At 41.8% G+C, this 20622-nt stretch overlaps 1 pseudogene; it reads left to right on the forward strand.

Moving 5' to 3' along the window:
• Positions 1-13745: 13745 nt before the first annotated feature.
• Positions 13746-14351, forward strand: LOC149012207 (norbelladine synthase pseudogene; annotated as a pseudogene).
• Positions 14352-20622: the final 6271 nt, after the last annotated feature.

Genomic DNA, 20622 nt, shown 5'->3' on the forward strand with positions numbered 1-20622 from the left:
CCCGTCAAACATAATTAAATTTGAATTATTTAACCAAGCTTCCATTCTACAACAAAGAATTAATTGTAAACACTAACGACCTATTTGATAACTCATCGAAAAACAGTTTTCGATGTTTTTCACTTCGAGAAGTAAAAAAAATGGCCGAAAAGCATTTGATAAAATCATTTCGTTTCACATGATTTTGCAACATAATCAAAATTTATAAAAATTTTGCTTGGAGAAACGATTTCAACACTTATTATTGTGTCTGTTTCTAGAATAAAAATTGGGTCCGGACTACATTTAAGTTGGATAGTTTTAAAAAGGGATATTTATAAAATGCAGCACTCTAAACATAATAGTGAAAAAAAAAAATTTTAATTGTACTATAAATCAAATTTCCTACTTCTAGAAACTAGTTTTATCAAACGTCTAAAAAAGTGTTTCTAGTGTTTCTAGTGTTTCTTGAAGTAGAAACACTTTGTGAGTTATCAAAGAAGTTCTAAGCATGAACCTAATGTTGTGTACCGCATTTTTAATTAAACAAAGCACTAAATTAAGCAATGGAGCCCTTCGAGTAGAAATCCGAGCCTCCTTTTTTATGTGTAATCATAAATACGTATGATATGGAGAAATTATGATCGGACCGGGTTCATACCTGGTTCGACCCTCGACCCCGGTCGAAACAGAGGGAACCGACTCGCTCCCGAGCGAACCGGATCCAGAAGATGGCTTGCTGAAGAAGAAAACTTATTCAGCTACAAGCACGCCCTAATTCAACTGATGAATTAGGTTAATTACCCTAATGATGGCAGACTCAAATTGACGGCTGCGGCTAATCATTATCAAAGGGATAATCATCGCATAACCTAAAGGTTATCTTAGGAGTCCTCTACTAGTCCAAACTAGTAGAAGTCTATCACTCAACAGATCTAACTGTTAAGATCCAACGACTACCCGAAGAAGGCTCAAGTGCATCCAACGAAGGAGATTCGAAGGTACACCTATATAAACCTCACTGCCATACGAGGTGAGGAGGACACACAATCTGAGACTTTGACTCAGATTCAGATACATACTGATAGATGTAAACTATCAGAGGCTTACGATCTAGATCACCTTTCCCAGTTCTTTATTCCTTACCTCTGTGCTTCTAGCAGAGCCGTTTGTGATTAAGTTCATCAATTGACTTAGCCTTCGGAGGTGGACTCCCGACCCCCGCGGTCAGGCCACATCTGACGCTTTCGTTTTTGCAGGTCATCAAGAGGAGATCTAAAGGCTAAGTAGATTTTGGACGCATCATTTGGCGCCGTCTGTGGGAAACGACTTGTAAAGCCATGGTGACTAGATCGGCAGCAGCCGCTGCACATCTCGATTCCGGTGTTCAGATCCCTGGAATGAATAATCCAGATGTTCCTCAGAGAAGCCAAAATCCTATCGAAGTAGATGGTGGTCAGGGAGGATGTAATCCTCCTGATACATTTCAAGATCAATTGAATCAAGTAAAGATTCAACTCTTGGAGGTGAGCCAAGCACTCCGCATGCTCACCAGACGAGTGGTGTTACCACAAGAACCTGACCATCGCGATCAAGGGAGGCGCGTGTTATCGCGTGATCAAAGATTGGCTGAAGACCGGAATATCGGTCAGAACTTTCGTGAAGGTGACCGAGGACCTAGGAGAATTGACGATCAACCTAGGTGAGACGATCGGTTCGACAAACCGCAGGAAAGTACAACCGATTCAAATACAAGGTTGGACACAGGGGTGAGAACTCACTCACCAACTGTCAGAAGAACCGGTCCCGATGATCGAGCAGTTCGCGACGAGCGGAATGTTCAGGAAGGATGGGCTGTTCGTGATGATCGAATAGCACGTGATGATCGTGTTAATTGAGGTCGTGGTCATATCGCTGAAGATCACCCGACCCAGATTGGTCAGGAATTGGCCAACATCAATCAGAAGCTAGGGCAGTTGGCTAAAGGAAGGATGGCTGAGGATATTTACTCAGTCATTCGGAAGACCCCCTTTGCCTAGCCAATTGCGGGATATCAGTTTCCCCATAACTTTCGTTTGCCTACCTTTTCTACATTTCGATGGCTCCGGAGATCCAACGGCCCACATTGGCTATTATCAGTAGACCATGGCAGTATCAGGTAATTCTGATGAAATTTTATGCAGGGTTTTTGGTTCATCTTTAATCGGAGCAGCACAAAAGTGGTTTTCGAACCTCCCCTCTGGAAAGATCGTAAACTTTGATGAATTGGCACGCAAATTCATAGGGCAATTCCAGAGTGGAATACAGGTCAAGAAAACGGAAGAAACCTTGTTTACTGTAAGACAAGGAAGAAGCGAATCGATCAGAGAGTTTCTGAAAAGATTCAACAAAGTAACGATGGAGATAGAAAATCTGGATGAGCAAGTAGCCAAAACTGCTCTATTAACTGGACTCACTAACCGGAAACTCCTGGAGTTATTACTACAGGATATGCCTGCAACTTATGCTGAGTTGGTACAGAGATGCCAGAAGCAGGCCGAAGTCATGGAGATACTAGATGCGCGCCAAGGAGATAACAAAGTCTCCAATAAGGAACAGAAGGCTCCTGAGCAGAAGCAGAAGCCAAAGAAAAATGTCTGTGATCGGGTTGGAAAATCTTAGGCTTGGCGCCAGAGGTCTCCCGGTAAAAGTGAATATACTCCATTGAATGTTCCTCGGGCTGATATTCTAAATATCATCAAAAGGAAAAATATTTTGAAGTGGCCACCTAAAATTCTTTTGAAACCTGGGGAGCAGCAGGATCAAGAAAAATATTGTCGATTCCACAAGGGAGGCTCCGAAGTCTAAAAAGGGCAAGGAGGTGACTGAAGCTACTCGGTCACCTATCCTTACCATTTTCTGAGGACCAGAGCCCGAATCACTCCGCAGTTTGAAGACGAAATCCAAATTTGTCGGAACCGAAGAGACGCAGAAGCGAAAGAAGCTGAATGGTGAAGATTCTATCACCTTTGGCAAGGAAGATGAAAGAGGCGTTTGTTTACCTCATGATGACGCCATAGTCATCAAGGTAGAGATTGCACGTCGGGAAGTGCATAGAGTTTCGGTTGATACAGGGTCTACAGCTGACCTGATTTCTTATGAAGTGTATCAAAAACTGAAGGTGGATGAGGACTTGATGGAGCCTTCATCCACGCATCTATATGGTTTTGCAGGGTCGTTTGCGGTGGCGGAAGGATCTGTCCAGTTGGACTTATCTATTGGAAGTTTTCCTAAGGAAACAACCGTCCGAATCAATTTTTTGGTGGTTCGGGAGCTTCCAGCTTACAATGTTATCCTCGGGCGACCATCTTTATCCAAGATATGTGCTATTGTTTCGACAAAACACCTGAAGATAAAATTCCCAACTGATATGGGAATTGGTCAAGTATCCTCTGACCAGAGGATCTCTCGGCAATGTTACGTTGCCTATTTAAAAGACAAGGAGGGCCCAAGGAAGGTGACTGCCCTACCTATAGAAGTTCGAGACGATCGGGAAGAAGCAGAGATGCAAAAGCCCGAACCACTGGAGAAGCTGAAGCAAATCCAACTGTGTACCGAAGATAAGAAGAAGATTACTTATATCGGGTTTGAACAGCTAGAGAATTTCAAAGATGAGTTGAAGTTATTTCTTCAACATAATAAAGACGTATTTGCATGGTCTGCTGACAACATGCCAGGAATCGATCAGGCTGTCGCAGAGCATAAACTCTGGATAGATCCGAAGGTGAAACCAGTGATACAGAAAAGGAGAAATTTCTCCATTGAAAAGTATGAAGCCGTTCGGGGCGAGGTTGAAAAACTGAAAAATTCTGGTTCATAGAACCAATTGAATGCCCAACCTGATTAGCTAACGTGGTAATGGTAAAAAAGGCAAATGGGAAGTGGAGAATGTGTACAGATTACACAGATCTCAACAAAGCTTGCCCTAAAGATTGCTATCCGTTGCCTCGGATTGACACCTCTTGATAGATGCGATTGCAGGATATGAAACTCTAAGTTTCATGGATGCCTACTCAGGGTATAATCAGATCCTTATGAATAAGGAAGATGAGAAGTTTACGGCTTTCATGACTGATCGTGAAAGCTACTACTATAAAGTCATGCCATTTGGCCTGAAGAACGCAGGAGCTACATATCAGAAGGCCGTCAACAAGATTTTTAAAGATCTGATAGGAAGGAATGTTGAAGCTTATGTTGACGACATGCTAGTGAAGAGCTTTACAAAAGCAAATCATATTGCAGATTTGACTGAGGTATTCTCAGTACTGTGAAAATATCAAATGAAGCTGAATCCAGAAAAGTGCGCCTTTGGAGTTTCCTCGGGCAAATTTTTGGGCTTCATGGTGTCACGAGAGGGGAGAGTTGCCGCTTTGAATCGATTCATCTCCAAGTCTGGAGAAAAGTGTTTGCCATTCTTCAAGGCACTCAAAGATTTGAGGGGCAACAAGGAGGCAAAGTGGACCGAAGAATGCCAGAAAGCTTTCGAGGAGTTAAAAGAAGCATTTGGACAACCGCCGATTTTGTCCCGACCAGAGAAGGGGGAAATATTACAGCTATATCTAGTGACGTCCCTTTCAGCGGTCAGTGCAGTACTTGTTCGTGAGAAAGATAAAAAACAGTGGCCAATTTACTATGTAAGCCACGTATTGCTAGATGCGGAGACACGATATTCGCAGATTTAGAAGTAGGCTCTGGCTCTCATGATAGCCGCCAGGAAGCTAAGGCCATACTTTCAGGCTCATCCAATTGAGGTATTTACAACTTTTCCTCTCGAGAAAGTTCTTAATAAACCTGATTTATCCGGAAGGATGGTGTCTCTGGTCGGTTGAACTCAGCCGAGTTCCAAGTGAGCTTTAAGCCCAGAACGACAATCAAGGCTCAGGCGCTAGCCGATTTTGTAGTAGAAACTACTGCACCAGTGGAGTCCACCATTGAGGATCTTATTATACCAACCACTTGGGAGGTATATGTGGATGGTTCGAGTAATAAAGATGGAGTAGGAGCTGGAATTCTATTGAAAAGTCCAGCAGGCTTTATTATTCGATATGCTTTAAGATTTGCATTTGAAGCAAGTAATAACGAAGCAGAATATGAGGCTCTGATAGCTGGACTTCGGTTGTCAAAAGCATTATCTATCGCAGATGTTACTATTTATAGTGACTTCGGTTTATATTGAAGAGATAACATTTCCAAGTTATCATGAGAAAGAGATTTCTTATATTGAAGCAGAGCGTCGCTGGATGGATCCGATAATTGAGTATCTAAGAGATGACAAATTACCTGGGGACCCGAAAGAGGCAAGGTTGATCAAGATACGATCGGCAAGATTTGTCATTCAGAATGGGAGACTATACAAAAGATCTTATTCTGAACCCCTTATGAGATGTATTGGCCCCGAAGGAGCAAAGTCAGCTTTGGCTGAGGTTCATGAAGGAATTTGTGGGGCTCACATGGGTGGACAAGCCCTGGCCCACAAAATTCTAAGACTTGGATTATATTGGCCTAAGATCCAAGAGGCTGCTATGGAGTATGTTCGTCGATGTGGCAACTATCAAATTCATGCTACAGTATCAAAGCACCCGGCGGAAACCATGACTTCAATTCTAGATCCCATTCCCTTTGCGATGTGAGGAATTGATATCATGGGAAAATTCACCAAGGCGTCAGGCGGACGGGAATATCTGATAGTAGCAATTGATTACTTCATGAAATGGGTTGAAGCCAGTGCACTGGCAGCAATTACTGAGAAAAAAGTGGAGAAATTCGTGCTTGAGTCAATCATATATCGCTTTGGGATTCCAAAGATTACCACCGGCCTTATCGAGATGGTACTTGGCCGGCAATTTGAGCAATTTTGCGGAACATATATGATCGAGCATCGTATGTCCTCAGTGGCATACCCCCAAAGCAATGGACAAGTAGAGGTTACTAACCGAACGCTACCGGAAGGAATAAAGAGAAGACTCGAAGCTGATAAGGCTTCTTAGGTCGAAGAACTTCATAACGTACTGTGAGCCCATAGAACTACGGTTCGAACACCCACAGGAGAAACTCCATTCAGGTTAGCATATGGATCCGAAGCATTGGCACCGGTGGAGATAATGGCGGGGACATTACAGGATTGAGAGTTTGAGGAAAAAGCAAACGAGCAAGGACTGCTTGATAGTCTTGATCTGTTGGATGAAGTTCGGGCAAAGGCAATAGCACGAACTCAACATTATCAAAGAAGAATAGCGTCTCATTATAATACTCGAGTGAAGAATCGTCGGTACTTAGCCAGAGATTTGGTGTTGAGAAACACCTTAGCTTCCGACCCACGTCATCAAAGAAAATTGGACCCTTCCTGGGAAGAACCTTATATGGTTGTAAAACTAGTTGGTTCAGGAGCCTACAGGCTAAAGAACATCAACACCCATAAAGAGTTGGATCGTTCGTGGAATGTCAGGCATCTCAAAAAGTTTTATCCTTGATGATGATTTCAATTTTGTTCGTGATGTAAACATTTTCAACTCAATCAATGCAATTTTTGGCTTTCAACAAATTATCTTTTGATTGGGGGGCATCATACACCACATTCAAGAACAAGATCCAACTATAAGGCATCGGATGAAAATCCGTGTGGGTCCTTCAACACTTATGGAATTTTTGTTCGGAATCTCTTAAGTCGAGGCATCGGATGAAAATCCGAGTGAGTTCCTTCTGCAAGGCGTCGGTTTGAAACCCTAGTAGGTTCCTTAAAGACTTATTGAATTTTCGAATTTTCCTTAAGTAAAGGCATCAATTTAAAACCCGAGTGAGTTCCTTCTCAGACTTATTGTATTTCTCCAGAAATCCTTAAGTAAAGGCATCGGTTTAAAACCCGAGTGAGTTCCTTCTCAGACTTATTGTATTTCTCCGGAAATCCTTAAGTAAAGGCATAGGTTTAAAACCCGAGTGAGTTCCTTCTCAGACTTATTGTATTTCTCCGGAAATCCTTAAGTAAAGGCATCGGTTTAAAACCCGAGTGAGTTTCTTCTCAGACTTATTGTATTTCTTCGGAAATCCTTAAGTAAAGGCATCGGTTTAAAACCCGAGTGATTTCCTTCTCAGACTTATTGTCTTTCTCCGAAAATCTTTAAGTAAAGGCATTGTTTCAAACAATTAAGACCTAATGCAACAGCGATTCAAGTGGCTAGAAAAGTTCAAGATGAAGTTAATTTCTTATTTCTTCAAAAGACCAGAAGAGGCCGGTCTCAACATCAAACATAAGATTACAAGAGCTGGATACAATCTTCGGTCCAAAAAGAAAGTCATCATCGATGATCATTAAGAAGTCATACAAGATCGGCACAACTTTGCTAGAACAAACACATAAGTCAATTATTGGTATGGATTCAAGGAAAAGAAGAGGAGAAATGAAAATTACAAAAAAGATTTCAGTATGTATAAAATCCTCTGCAATCTCATACCCTTTGTCCAGCTTGTCCAGGAGAAGTATGGTCCTCGACCAAACTTGCATTCAAGGCGAGCTCGTCATAATTGAATCCTTCCAAGGGAGAATAAACAGGAGAAGCTTCTAGATAATGCATAATATCTGGATCAGAAGGCGGATGATCAATCTTATTTTTGGTTCAGTCAGGCAGAGGAATGCCCAGTTTGGTAAATACTTCAGGATGGCAAACAGCACTGTAGGGAGTCGTATCAAAATGAGGATCCTTCCCTAATATTGATTCCCATAATTCGTTCTCACCATCCCGGTACGCCTGCAAGTTATAAGCATTCAGCATATCAACAAAGGGCTTACTGTGTAAATACTTGAAGACGCAGGCTCTGCGAACATCAGTTGGAAGGGATTCGGGCAAAGGAACGACAGCTTGCCTTTGGGGTAACGTTTCAGATCCTTTGGCTCCCGACTTTCCAACTGCTCGCTCCAGTTGCCGGATCTTCTCCCTGGCATTATCCAAGTCTGACTGAAGACGATCGATCACCGAATTCTTTTCTCCTGCAACCTCCCAAGCTAGTTTCCTAAGGCGAGCAATTCAGCATCTTTAGCTTCAGAGATTTCCCGAAGCCTAGAAACTTCATTGCTCAACCTATTGAGCCTAGAGGCTGCTTCCACTTGATTGTGGAAGTTACCAGTAAGACTCCTGCAAACAACTTCCGAGTTAAAAAGGAGCAGAAGAGTAATATTCAGAATCAAAAGATAATGAAGAAAGACTTACATCACCAGTGACTTCATAAAGACTTCATCTGGAAGTTTTGAAAGAACTGTGCTCTCAGAAGTAATTCGAGCAGCAGTGCACCCTTCCAACGCTCTGTCAAACTTGTTTGACACTAATTCGGGCGAAGGATGAGAAGGATGAGCTACATCAAGATAAGGATGAGCTGCATCACTTGTCACCCGATGGTGCTTCCTGGTGGCAAAATCCTCCAACTCCAAAGGAGAGGAGGTGGATGCCAAACAAGCACTAGAATTGGAAATAGGAGCAGCACCTGTTGGGACCACACCTTCATCAGACGCCAACATAGTTGCCTCAGATGCCCGAAGAGTCTCCTTCGGGGGTGCACCAACGGTCTCTACAGCAGGGGTGTCAGCAGCGCCATCAACAACGGAGTGATCAAGATCTTCCTGGGAAAGACGAGCGATCACTTCGGGCAAAAGAGGCGCAGGGACGGCATCAATAGAAACTGTGGGAATCGACTTGAATATTCACCAACAGTCAGCCGCCTTACGCTTGGAGGATTCACTAGCTAAAACCACCTCACCGGCCCCAACCACCGTCGACGGAACGATTTTCTTACAAGATTTCGCTCTGATAAAGTTCGGGTTAATCTTGGGAGCCACTATATAAACAGAAAAACTGTATCAGTACAAATATCCAACAACAACGGCAACAAAGGAAAAACCCTAGTTCTCTGTCAAAAGCCCAAACACGATTAACTAAACCCCAAGTATTACTACTGTGTAGTTTACTTAGGGGGAAAGGGGGAAAGAGATGAGTAATCAAAAAACTCACTTGTTCAGAAGTTGATTGAGTTATTGTTGGAGTACGAGGAATATGGAAGCAAGCAAGAGGACGGAATGACGCTTTAGCAAATCTAACTTGCAGATAGCAGGATAGATGGGGAGTACCCACGAAGGCTTTAAATAGCCTCAGGTATTAAGACGACGGTTGAGAGCTAAGGACAACCAATGGACCAGATCGAAATAACGCTTCGAAATCCGCAGAAAGCAAGATCAACGGTCGGAGGGATGCCACATGGAAACATGTGGAGGCGAGCACCCGATGCAGGGATACCTCCAATCGTTGCACCGCCATTGTAATAATGGATGTATTTCCGATTCATTGGAAACAGTGAATGGTATACCAGAGCAAGGAAACGTTTGGACTTCGTAGATACAAGAAGGGAAACGTGTGGACTTTGCAGTAAATGAAGTAGTGGGGAAGATTAATGCATCTTTCCAAAACGCATCTTCATAATATCTCTACAAGATTATTATTCGTCGAAGAATGTGAAGTTAAGTGATAAGTTTTATCATTTATATTTTGATATTCAAGACAAGATTTCAGCAGGAGACAGGGAAATGGAAAGGCCAACATGAAAAAGAAGTGTCTATTCATTAGCAAGGAGGTCAATCTTTACAAAAAAAAAAAAAAAAAAAAAAAAGAGATAACTCCCTAAGCCTCTTCTTCATTGTTGCCCGAGGAGCCCTGGTCGGGAGGACTTTTCTCAGGATCCTGAGAAGAGCCTTCCTCAAGAATAACATTGTCAGAGTCCTCTTTAGCAGCAGCTTGTGACTCGGCTTGTGACTTCTCCTCTGGAAGTGCCGGCTCGTCAACCAGATATGCCTCATATTGTGGGTCAGCTGGAAAAGGATCATTTTCTTCCCGAGCCCAGTCTGGGAGATCCATGCCTAATTTCCCGAAGACCTCTTTATGGCACACCTCACGAAAGGGAGCAGTATCAAAGGCAGGGATTGATGCGAGAATTCGCTCCCAAACGTCATTCTGCCCCAAGAGAGAAGCTTGGATGTTGTAGGCACCTAGCAGCTCCGAGAAAGGTACGCTGTTCAGGTACTTCCGAACACACTCCTTCCGAAGCTCTGGGTTGATGTGCTCGAGCTTGCTAGGGACCGCCCACTTCAGATATTCTTTGTTCTCCGCACATTGAAATTCAAGCCTGTCACTGAACAACGTGGCAGCTTCTTTTTGCTTCCTGGCCTCGCGCTCGGCAGCAGCGGCACGAGCCTTTGAAGAATCAAGGGCCTCTTTGAGGGAGATCACTTCTTCCTCATGCTTTCTTTGCAGCTCCTCGGCAGCTGCAGTCAGCCGGTCTATCTCAGAATTGGCTTTGGCCAAATTCTCTTCACAGGGTCGCAGCAAGGAGCTATTGCGGCCAACCCGGCTCAATGCTTCCATGTGTTGATAGAAGCTCAACACAACATTCCTGGGAAGGCGGAAATTATCAGAAGAAGTCATAAGAAATTATGAAAAAATAAGTAAGCAAGAAGACCGGTACCTTGTGGATTGACTAACAAGGGCAACGTCATCCAGGTTTTCAAATTCCTGGCGATCAGAAGGAACAAGACTGAGGGAGCTCCACTCTGCAGCTTTCTCAGGGTCCCGAGTCACCCTGTTGGTCAACTTCAGGGTCCACTGAGGGGTGAAGACCTCCTCACAATCCGCTGAATTTTTGGATTTTTTGTGAGAGGAAGCATCAACTGTATCATGCCTCCTTTTGGTTCGGGCGGAGGAGGAGACATTAGACCTCTCCACCATTGGCTTCTTCCCTTTACCCGAAGCATCAGCCACGGGCCTGATATTCCTGATATCCCTATAAGAGGGGTCGGGAGAGGGAACAGAAGCCTCTTGATCAACGGTCAAGGCTCTAGGCGATCATTGCTCGGTTGTCGCAATGGCCCTAGCGGCCTTCACTCGCAGGTTCTCGAGGTTCATTCTTGGAGGCACTGCGAAGAAGAGCAAAAGTCAGAATTGAAGACGTATCACTTCAGTAAAATTAAAAGATGATGGTTAGAAGCTCACAATGAGCCAAGCCCCAGTACTGAAGAATGGAGTTATACTCCAACTCAAGTCCATGTATCTCTTGATACCATGGAATGGATTTGATCTTCCTGACGGCCACCTCGTCTTCTTTGGATAAGGGAAGGCCTCGGTTATTCTCGGAAGAAGAAGTACACCGCCTCCAGGCGGTTGGGAAGTTAAGATCCGATGGAGGCGCTCGACAGAAAAAGTATCGTTCGCGCCATCTTTTGTGGTTAGAAGGGAAAGTTCCTTTGGCAAGGATGCTGCCCCTCTAATCAAGTTCAGCCTTATTGCATTTGGACAGAAAAACCCATCCGAGAGGATGGGAGATAGAAAGAACATGAAAATGTACAAAGAGAGAAAGAGATGGCGTAATGCCAAGTTCAAAACACAAATCCAAGAAGCCGACCATGAGACGCCAGCTATTGGGAAGGAGCATTCCAGGACAAATGTCCCAATGATTCAGAACTGCGGAGAACAAAGGATTAAAAAAGGGAAAGCGAACCCCGCTTTCTAGTGCATCTATGTAGAGAGAAAATTCACCCAAAAGGGTTGAATCAACCGTCTCATCAGGATGGGGAGCCCTAACTTGATAAGAGGAAGGAAAATCAAAATCTTGGATGGCTGAAAGAAGGGTTTCCTCCTTGTAAATGGAGGGAACAGAGCCAGGTCCGCCATTGGACCTGGAAGTTTGAGGCTGCCTAGAAGACTCGGCAGTTACCCTAGAAGTCTTGGAAGATCCAGACTCAGGGAGGACAGAAGGAGTTTCGGTTTTTCTCTCTAAACCTTTTTGAGAAACTTCAGCAAACTCGCGACAAAGGACAGTTAGGGTTTTGTTATCACTATCCGATTGTTCGGAAGGAGGAGAAGCAAAAGCTTCATTACCACTACTATTACTAACACTGGGTACCAGAGAAGCCCTATTATCCACCATTACTTGTTTCAGTAAGCAACAAAAAGAAAAAGACCAGTAAACTTACTGATTCAGTGAGGCAAAAGCTTGAGAGCAGGAAGGCGCGAAGCAGACGACAAAGGTTCAAATTCCGGACAGGAAGAATGAAACCTACAAAGACAACGAACCGCTTTTAAAAGCACCCGCACGAGTGTTCGGGAATCTGAACGATCGAGATTGATTCAAAATCAACGATCGAGATTTGGGGACGTTTTGAAAGTTTGAACTCACGAATCTGAAACAGGCGTTCGAAAACCGTCGCTTGGATTACGTGATCCACGACAGATCGACTGCAAGGAGACACGTGGCCTTACCCTCACAACGCTCGAGGAAAAGTGACCACCGCATTAAATGTGATATGACATTTAATGGAACACGCAGAGACTATTGCCTGACGAAGAACCCAGTTAAAAACCAAGCCCTCGGGATCGACCGAACGCTTGGTCTAGGGGGCTCGTGATATGGAGAAATTATGATCGGACCGTGTTCATACCTGGTTCGACCCTCGACCCAGGTCGAAAGAGAGGGAACCGACTCGCTCCCGAGCGAACCGGATCCAGAAGATGGCTTGCTGAGGAAGAAAACTTATTCAGCTACAAGCACGCCCTAATTCAACTAATGAATTAGGTTAATTACCCTAATGATGGCAGACTCAAATTGACGGCTGCGGCTAATCATTATCAAAGGGATAATCATCGCATAACCTAAAGGTTATCTCAGGAGTCCTCTACTAGTCCAAACTAGTAGAAGTCTATCACTCAACGGATCTAACTGTTAAGATCCAACGACTACTCGAAGAAGGCTCAAGTGCATCCAACGAAGGAGATTCGAAGGTACACTCTATATAAACCTCACTGCCATACGAGGTGAGGAGGACACACAATCTGAGACTCTGACTCAGATTCAGATACATACTGATAGACGTAAACTATCAGAGGCTTACGATCTAGATCACCTTTCCTAGTTCTTTATTCCTTAGATCTGTGCTTCTAGTAGAGCCGTTTGTGATTAAGTTCATCAACTGACTTAGCCTTCAGAGGTGGACTCCCGACCCCCGCGGTCGGGCCACATCTGACGCTTTCGTTTTTGCAAGTCATCAAGAGGAGATCTAAGGGCTGAGCAGATTTTGGACGCATCAACGTCAAAACCACTAATTACCATCGAAGAACCGAGTTTAACTTCAAACCATAAATTGCTGGCATGAACTTATTCAAGGTGTATTCACCACACAAAAAAAAACGAAAACCTTATTCAAGGTGTCAATTTTTAATTCCTTTTGAGTAACAATATCCATTGCCGAATTGAATTCCGCTATTAAGCGTGCGGCGGAAATGTCATCGTTATCCTTACTGACTGGCAATTAAATGGAATTCGATCAGAAGGGTATTTTTGAAATAGTAAAATTGTTTCCCAAAAAAAAAATAGTAAAACTTAAAGGGAAGGGGATAGCTAAATATGTTAAAAACGACTCTAAATTTCTACCGTGATACTTCAAAAAAAAAAAATAATGAATAATTCCATCTCATTGATTGCCGGTCAGCATTCCTCCAACAAAATAGATTTACCTGAATTTGGAGAGCCACGGCCTCTCTATATAGTACAAGTTTCATTGCTTCCTTCTTGCTCGCTCTTTCTCCCTTGGCCTCTCTTTTCTTCCCTCGCTCTTTCTTGGTTTATTTTGGCGTAATTATACCAACAAAAATGTTTAGATAAACTTAAGGCAAGCTCCTAAGGAGGAAGCGGAAGGAAAAATGCATGGGAAAGTCTTTCATGAAGCGAAGGTGAGGCAACCTGCAAATAAGGTTTGGGATGTTTACGGCACAGACAAACTAGCTAAGTTAGCCACTAAATCGCTTTCGTGCTTCGTTAGGGTGGACAATATTAACGGTGATGGCGGTGAGGGTACCGTGTGTAAGGTCACATTTCCATCTGGTTCGTACATATGTTTGCAGAATCATCTAATTCTATTGGGCTTAAAACTTATGTTCTATTTATATACTTTCTTATCAAAAGTTACATCTTTGATTATTCCTTTGAAAAAATTGATCGGTGTCTGTTTCCATTATTGTGTAGGAATTCCTGGGTTTCTAGAGAGAGTCACGAAGATTGACAACGAAAAACGCCTTAAGGTGACGGAGGTGATCGAAGGAGGATTTCTTGACATGGGGTTTCAGTTGTATAGGGTTTCCTATCAAGTGATAGAGAAAACAGCAAATGTATCCATTGTCAAGACAACCGTGGAATATGAGCTTGAGAAACAATTCAGCTCCAATGTTGAATTGCTCACAACCAAGCCATTCGAAGCCTTTGCCACTCTTGTAGATTTCTATCTTAGAAAGACTTCTGAGGATGAATAATGATGCCTGAAATATATCTCAAGTTCTTTTACTTTGTTAATATTTTCTATGTATTTAATCTTTTAGCTCAGGAAAAAAAATCAGCTTAGTACGGCATGAAATACACATGGGAAACTCGAATCTTTACCATCTTTGGGGGAAAAAAATTGTACAAAACTTGTTTGGCACCTTCAGAGGCGTCAATAATGAATTTTCCTTATTGTTGTGTGGAGAGTGTTCAATAAACGTTCCCCAAGAATAGCTCCCTGAAGAAAAAGAAGAAAATAAATAAATGGTTGGTTCTTCATTTTCTTCAAGTTATGATCCAACTATGTGTAAGGGTGTTAATTTGATACGCAGAATTTTTCCAAAAGAAAACGGAAAAAAATACAAATTTGACACCAAAGCCAAGATCGACCGTAAAAAAACCATACAGACTGTTGTTTCAAAATCTGTCTAAGTGTATTCTGGTTCACTGCTGGTGTTTGATTCCGAACCCGTGGACATTGATGATAGAAACACCCAATTGGCATTCCTCATTCCACAATCACAACCTAAGCATTTAAATTACAATATGATTCCAATCACATCATCATATCACAATTCATTAATTCCAAACATTCACATATTTAACAAATATGCATAACATCATTACTAACAGCATTCTGAAATTAAAAGGCACAACAATCATGTTTAAGTCCTAAAACAGCAATATAGAACATGCATTCAAATCCTATTACAAATAAGAATGCAACTTAGGTTATATGTAAGTGAATGTCCTCACCTTGTTGTCGACTTGAAACCCTTGAAGAGTACACCAAAAGATGAGTTCAAATTTGCCAAAAAAGTCCTAACAATATGATGATTCAATGTTAGGAACAAACCCAAAAGGTTTGAAGATGAAAAGAAGGCAAAACAAGGCATTCTGCTATTAGCAGCATGGTTGGTCACCTGGCTTGGTTGCCTTAGGCTGCCAAGCCAATTGACCAAGGTTGTTGTGTTCAGATAGCAAATCCTAAAATCGATCGGAAACTCATCATTTAGGTTCCAAATCACTCTAAAATTAATTAGAAACTTTTCAAATCATGGTAGGACATTATCTAATAGAATTTAGGCATTAATCATGGCCAAAGGAATAAAAACCTGACGAGTTCTATATTAGGTTTCATCCGAAATCAAACCGCATATTCACGGATAGACTAGAGTGATTCACTCTAAGGTAAAGAGAATAGTAGAATAAGGTCTGAAAACATCATAAAATATAATCTCACATGGATTGGAAATTAGACTAATCAACAAGAATAAAGATCACATAGATTTATACTAAGTCTTTACTAAAATCATACCGTGAAGTTCACAGAAGAGCTAGAGTGAATGGAGATTCACTCTAGATCTAAGGGAATAGAAGCATAGGTCATTACAATGATTTAGACCTTCTTCAAAGTCTCTACAATAGGTAGAAACAATAGAGAAAGAAGAACTAGAAAGAATAGAGTGAATGCTAACCTTGTAGAAGAAGAATCGTCGGACAGAAAACTTCACGGATGCTCCCAAACCTTCCTTCACCTTGGAGTGGGTTCTCTAGAGTGTCTCTGGCATTCTCTAACGGCTTTAGAGCATAAAAACACGTTTTAGAAAGAAAAAAAAATAATTAAACAGGGCTTCAAAACCTAATTTCCGAAAAGTGCCATTTTTGCCCCGAGACAGGCTTGGTCGCCAGAGGTATTGGAGGTAAATCCCCCATTTATTTCAACAACTGATCAAGGTGATGGAGGTAAATCCCCAAGAATCCTAGAAATTCTAATGGTTAGATTTGCATTAATAATCTAACCATTATAAAGATAGATTCTTATCTAAACACAAAATCAAGTTGGACCATCAGATCGTGCAGCTGAACGATCCTACAGTTTGGTTATGTTCATGTATGTTTGTGCCTAGACAAATTGGTTCTTATATTTATAACCATGAATGTACTGAATAGGTATGTACCTTTCTAACCAATGGGTACCCCTTGATTCACAAAACGATATAGTGTTGATCTATAAATACTTTGTGTTCAGATTTTTCAGTGCATAACGAATTCCAGTAACAACTTTCCGTTAGGCTTTCTTGTATTGTCACACCCCAACCGCTTGTATCGGACCCTCTTGACAACTTGTGTGAGTGATCTACAACCATAAGATCCACAGTTACATCATCAATAATAAATAATGCACAAAATGTCATAATTCATGAACAAGAACAATTCAATAATTAATTAAGAAAATAAATGAATTCATAAATCCAAACCAAACTAAAAGATATCAAAGAATGTCTCAAACGAGTGTATCCTATGGTAGGTAACAAGATATGTAACAAGGTTTGTGACAACGGAAGTAAAATTGTTCAAAGAAATGTCTCATCATGTTTTATTATTTTCCTATATCTTCTTAGGGTACTCTATCTCATATTTCTCAATTCACTGAGTCATAAGTCCTTCCTTCATAGACCGATCCAATGACGGACGATCAGGGCTCTCTTCCCATGAATAGGTGCTACAAGAACATTCCATGCACCGGCAGGAAACTTCATGTTGTGCAGGACCAGATCCCATTGTCGTCTCCAATATCTCTTCAGAGGCGTTCTCCCACGCATGGGGAACTTCTCCTATTTTTGTAAGGGTATCTGAAGAAAACAAGATAATCCACAAAGAATGAGTTCTGACGAACTTAGTAAGGCAACAATCCCATATATCCCACAATCACATAGTGACCGGAAGATGAATAGTAATATGTTGATTTATGAAATGCATCTAGTAATCTAACTATACGAGTCTCTAGCTAGGCAAACATGCTTTAAGATATAACGCCAACCCTCCTCTGGGTAGGTGTCGTCACTCTAATCCCTCACTATCACACCCCACCCGCTAGTATTGAACCCTCCTAACAACCCGTGGGTGTGATCCACAACCACAAGATCCTCAGTTTAGCCATCACTAATAATAAATACACACAATGCCAAATTAAGAGCAAAGAACAGTTCAATAAATAATGTAAAAGAATAAAGAGTAAAAAGTCCAATGAAAAGTAATCAATTAATCCATTCAATAAATAATGTATTAGAATAAAGAGTCAAAAATCCAATGAAAAGTAAAAAATTAATCCAAGGAATGAATCAAAAGGGAAATGTATTCAAAAGAATGTTTTCAGCATAAGCAAAGAAAATCTCCTAGTTTAATCATAGTTCTTGTCTTTCTCAGGACTGGCACGGCTCTCCTCTAATATCTCGATAAAATGTGTCATAAAACCCTCTCTCATCAACCTATCCAAATGACGAACCACTTGGATCCTCTTGCCATCAATAAGTACCATAAGAGCACTCCATGCACCCGCAGGGGGCTTTGTGTTGTGCAACACCAATTCCCATTAATGTATCCACAATCTCTTCATTGGGGTTCTCCCATACATATGGAACTTTTCTCGCATATGTATTGTAACAACCCCCGTATTTCTAACCCGAGATCCGTATTTCAGGTCCGAGAACCCGAAGGTCTAGTCTGGTGAATTTGTGGAGTGTCCAGATAGAAGTCCATGATCCATACCCTGAACCCATGGATCTGAATCCTTTGTCTGAAGAGCCTGCCTTGCTTGGTATTTGGAATTCTGGAAGTCAAGTGTTGTTCGGAGATGTCCGAAATGAAGGTAAGATCTCCCCCATCTTTTCTTTAGGGCTAGGATGGCCTTGGGTATCAACCCCCTAGCAAAAGCACCCTTGTATGGCAAATTATATGGGGGTGGTTGCTAGTGGCGGTCGATTAAACCAAGCGACCGCCTGGAGCGACCGCCCGGTCTGTTTTTGGGAATTTTACCCTATTTTGCCCCCCTGACTTCTATAAAAGGCAACCCTCGTCTAAGTAACGAATATTTATCCGTGGTTCCTAAATTTGGAGGTTAGACGGCTGCGGGGAAGTTCCGAAAGAGACTTTGGAGTGCTGGCAGTGACTTGGAGATCAGTCCCTCCTTTTCTGGCTTTCTGTCGTGAGGTAATGAATTAATCCTTTGTTCTTTACTCTCTTTGTCTGTTAATTTAGTGTTAACCCATCCCCTCGTCTTTGTGGTTACCCCCTTTGATCATTGTGACTCTCTTTCCAATCTACTTGAGATGAATTACCCGTAAACAGAACCCTGTTTTCGTGAGAAGGATAATCCAGTCAAGGGGAGAGTTCTGGGTAACCCAATGATGGTAATTACTAGGATTTCCTTCACCCTTTGGCTTAGGGAGTATTAGATTTGAAACTTAGGTCATGATTACTCGAAATCTGGATTGAAAAGGAGTAATCAGAAGCCTGAGTTTCGGATTGAAACTCTCTATTTTTGGGGCGGTCACTAGTGGCGGTCGCTCAACCTAAGCGATCGGGCTGGTAAAAGCAGAGACCAAATGACTTTTGGTTCTGATTCAAATTGATTCATTTAACTTATATCTTATTGTAACCCCGTGTATAGGTATTCACCTGTTTGAAAGAAAAGTCATATAATAGTTAACGAAATTCATTTCACGGACGGTTTTACTTATATGGTGTAAGGACAATTCATCCTATCTCTTGAATAGACTTGTAATATGTTAATCTAGTGTCTATTTGAAATCATATATCTTTATATATGCTGCGCTTTTTATGTCTTAAATATAAATCATATTACTTTACTGCTGTTTGTCTTACTTACATACATACTGTGTTGATTATGAATGTTATGTATTGATGATAGTTGGTATATGGTTCTGATGGATGAGGTAGCTATTTTTGGGATATCTTAGCTAGTGATATCAGAAGGATGTGGAATGGGACACATGCCTGCTGATGTTTCCAGCACTGTCTTTACTATTTGATGGCATTATTTAGGTAGAGTCTAGAATTGCATGGTTAGGTACCCCACATGCTACTACCCTTTCGGTAGGGGGATTGAAACCGAGTGACCCGTGATGACAGTGATGTGACATTGTGGTCCACTGTTAGTCATATAAATGGTAGGGTTGCATATGTTAGGGTTGGGCTCATGGATGTCCAAGGATCGGACCGGGTGTCGTGAGGAATCATGAGAGCATCCGCCCCAATAATATGTGGATGACCATAAGGTTAAGGAGTGGAGTCCAACAGCGGTAGCTAGTCCGTGAGGATTCTCTCTCCTAGGTTGTGAAGGATACTGAACCGAGTTGGTTGGTGCCATAGGTGATGTATCTGGACTTCATATAGACATGTAACCAGTATGACCTTGCATTGGATTAGAAACCCCGACGTGCGCCAATACTCATTACCAATGGTCGTGGTGAGAGAGTGTTGACTTAACCCCAGCCATGGAAATGAGAGCCAGTGTGGACTTTTCCCTTTTTCCCAGGATCCCTACAGAGGTAGCCAGTCCTTGCCGGATCAGAGTGATGAGACTTACCCAGAGGACGGCTGGTGTATAACTTAAAGCATGTCAACTATTAGAGACCTGCATAGTTAGAAATCATAGTATCATTCATATTTTGCATTCATTCTTATTATTTGTACATCTTGACATTTGTTGGATAATTGATGGGATTTGTGATTGTTTCTTACTGAGTTCTTTAGAACTCACGCCTTTATTTTGTATATGTTTATTAGCCTACACAGAAGAAGGAATTATACAGGAAGATGGACTGGTTTCCTATGAAGGAACCATCCCATATGAAGAAGATGTGGCACCGTCAGTGGGAGATGGAAATAGCATGTGCGGGAGCTCCTGCAGCTGCATGGAGTGCGTTTATCGCACCTATTGATGGTCAGAGACGGAAGGTGGTCAGAAAGTTCGCTCAGCGAATAGAAAAGAACCCGGAGGACACCTTACTTTGAGATTCATGAAAAACACTTTTTAAACTTAGAAAAGGAAACTGGGAAGAAATTGATATAACTTTTTTGTTTACTTCCGCTAAACCTTTATTCATTTTATTCATTATTTCTTTCCTTTATTATTGTTATTGGAGTATTTGGACTCATTTAATTCAGTTGTTGAATAGTCTTTGCTCTTAATTATCTTTATTTGTCTTAAATATTGTTGATAGACTAAAACCTTGGATCTTGTGAAGGATCGCACCCACGGGTTGTCGGGCGGGTAACCGAGACTGGCGGGTGGGGTGTGACAGAGTGGTATCAGAGCCAGGTATTATGAAGTCAATAATATTTAATACAAGTGTTAGATGAGCAATCTGAGTCATAGATCCAGAAGTGACTCAAAAGAATTAGAGTGAATAATAGAACATCTTTCGTTAGAAACAAACTGAGAAAGTAAGTGAATTA

Source organism: Hakea prostrata, chromosome 6, assembly GCF_041222555.1.
Source record: "Hakea prostrata isolate BN-2017 chromosome 6, UWA_Hpros_2, whole genome shotgun sequence".
Taxonomy (NCBI): Eukaryota; Viridiplantae; Streptophyta; class Magnoliopsida; order Proteales; family Proteaceae; genus Hakea; species Hakea prostrata.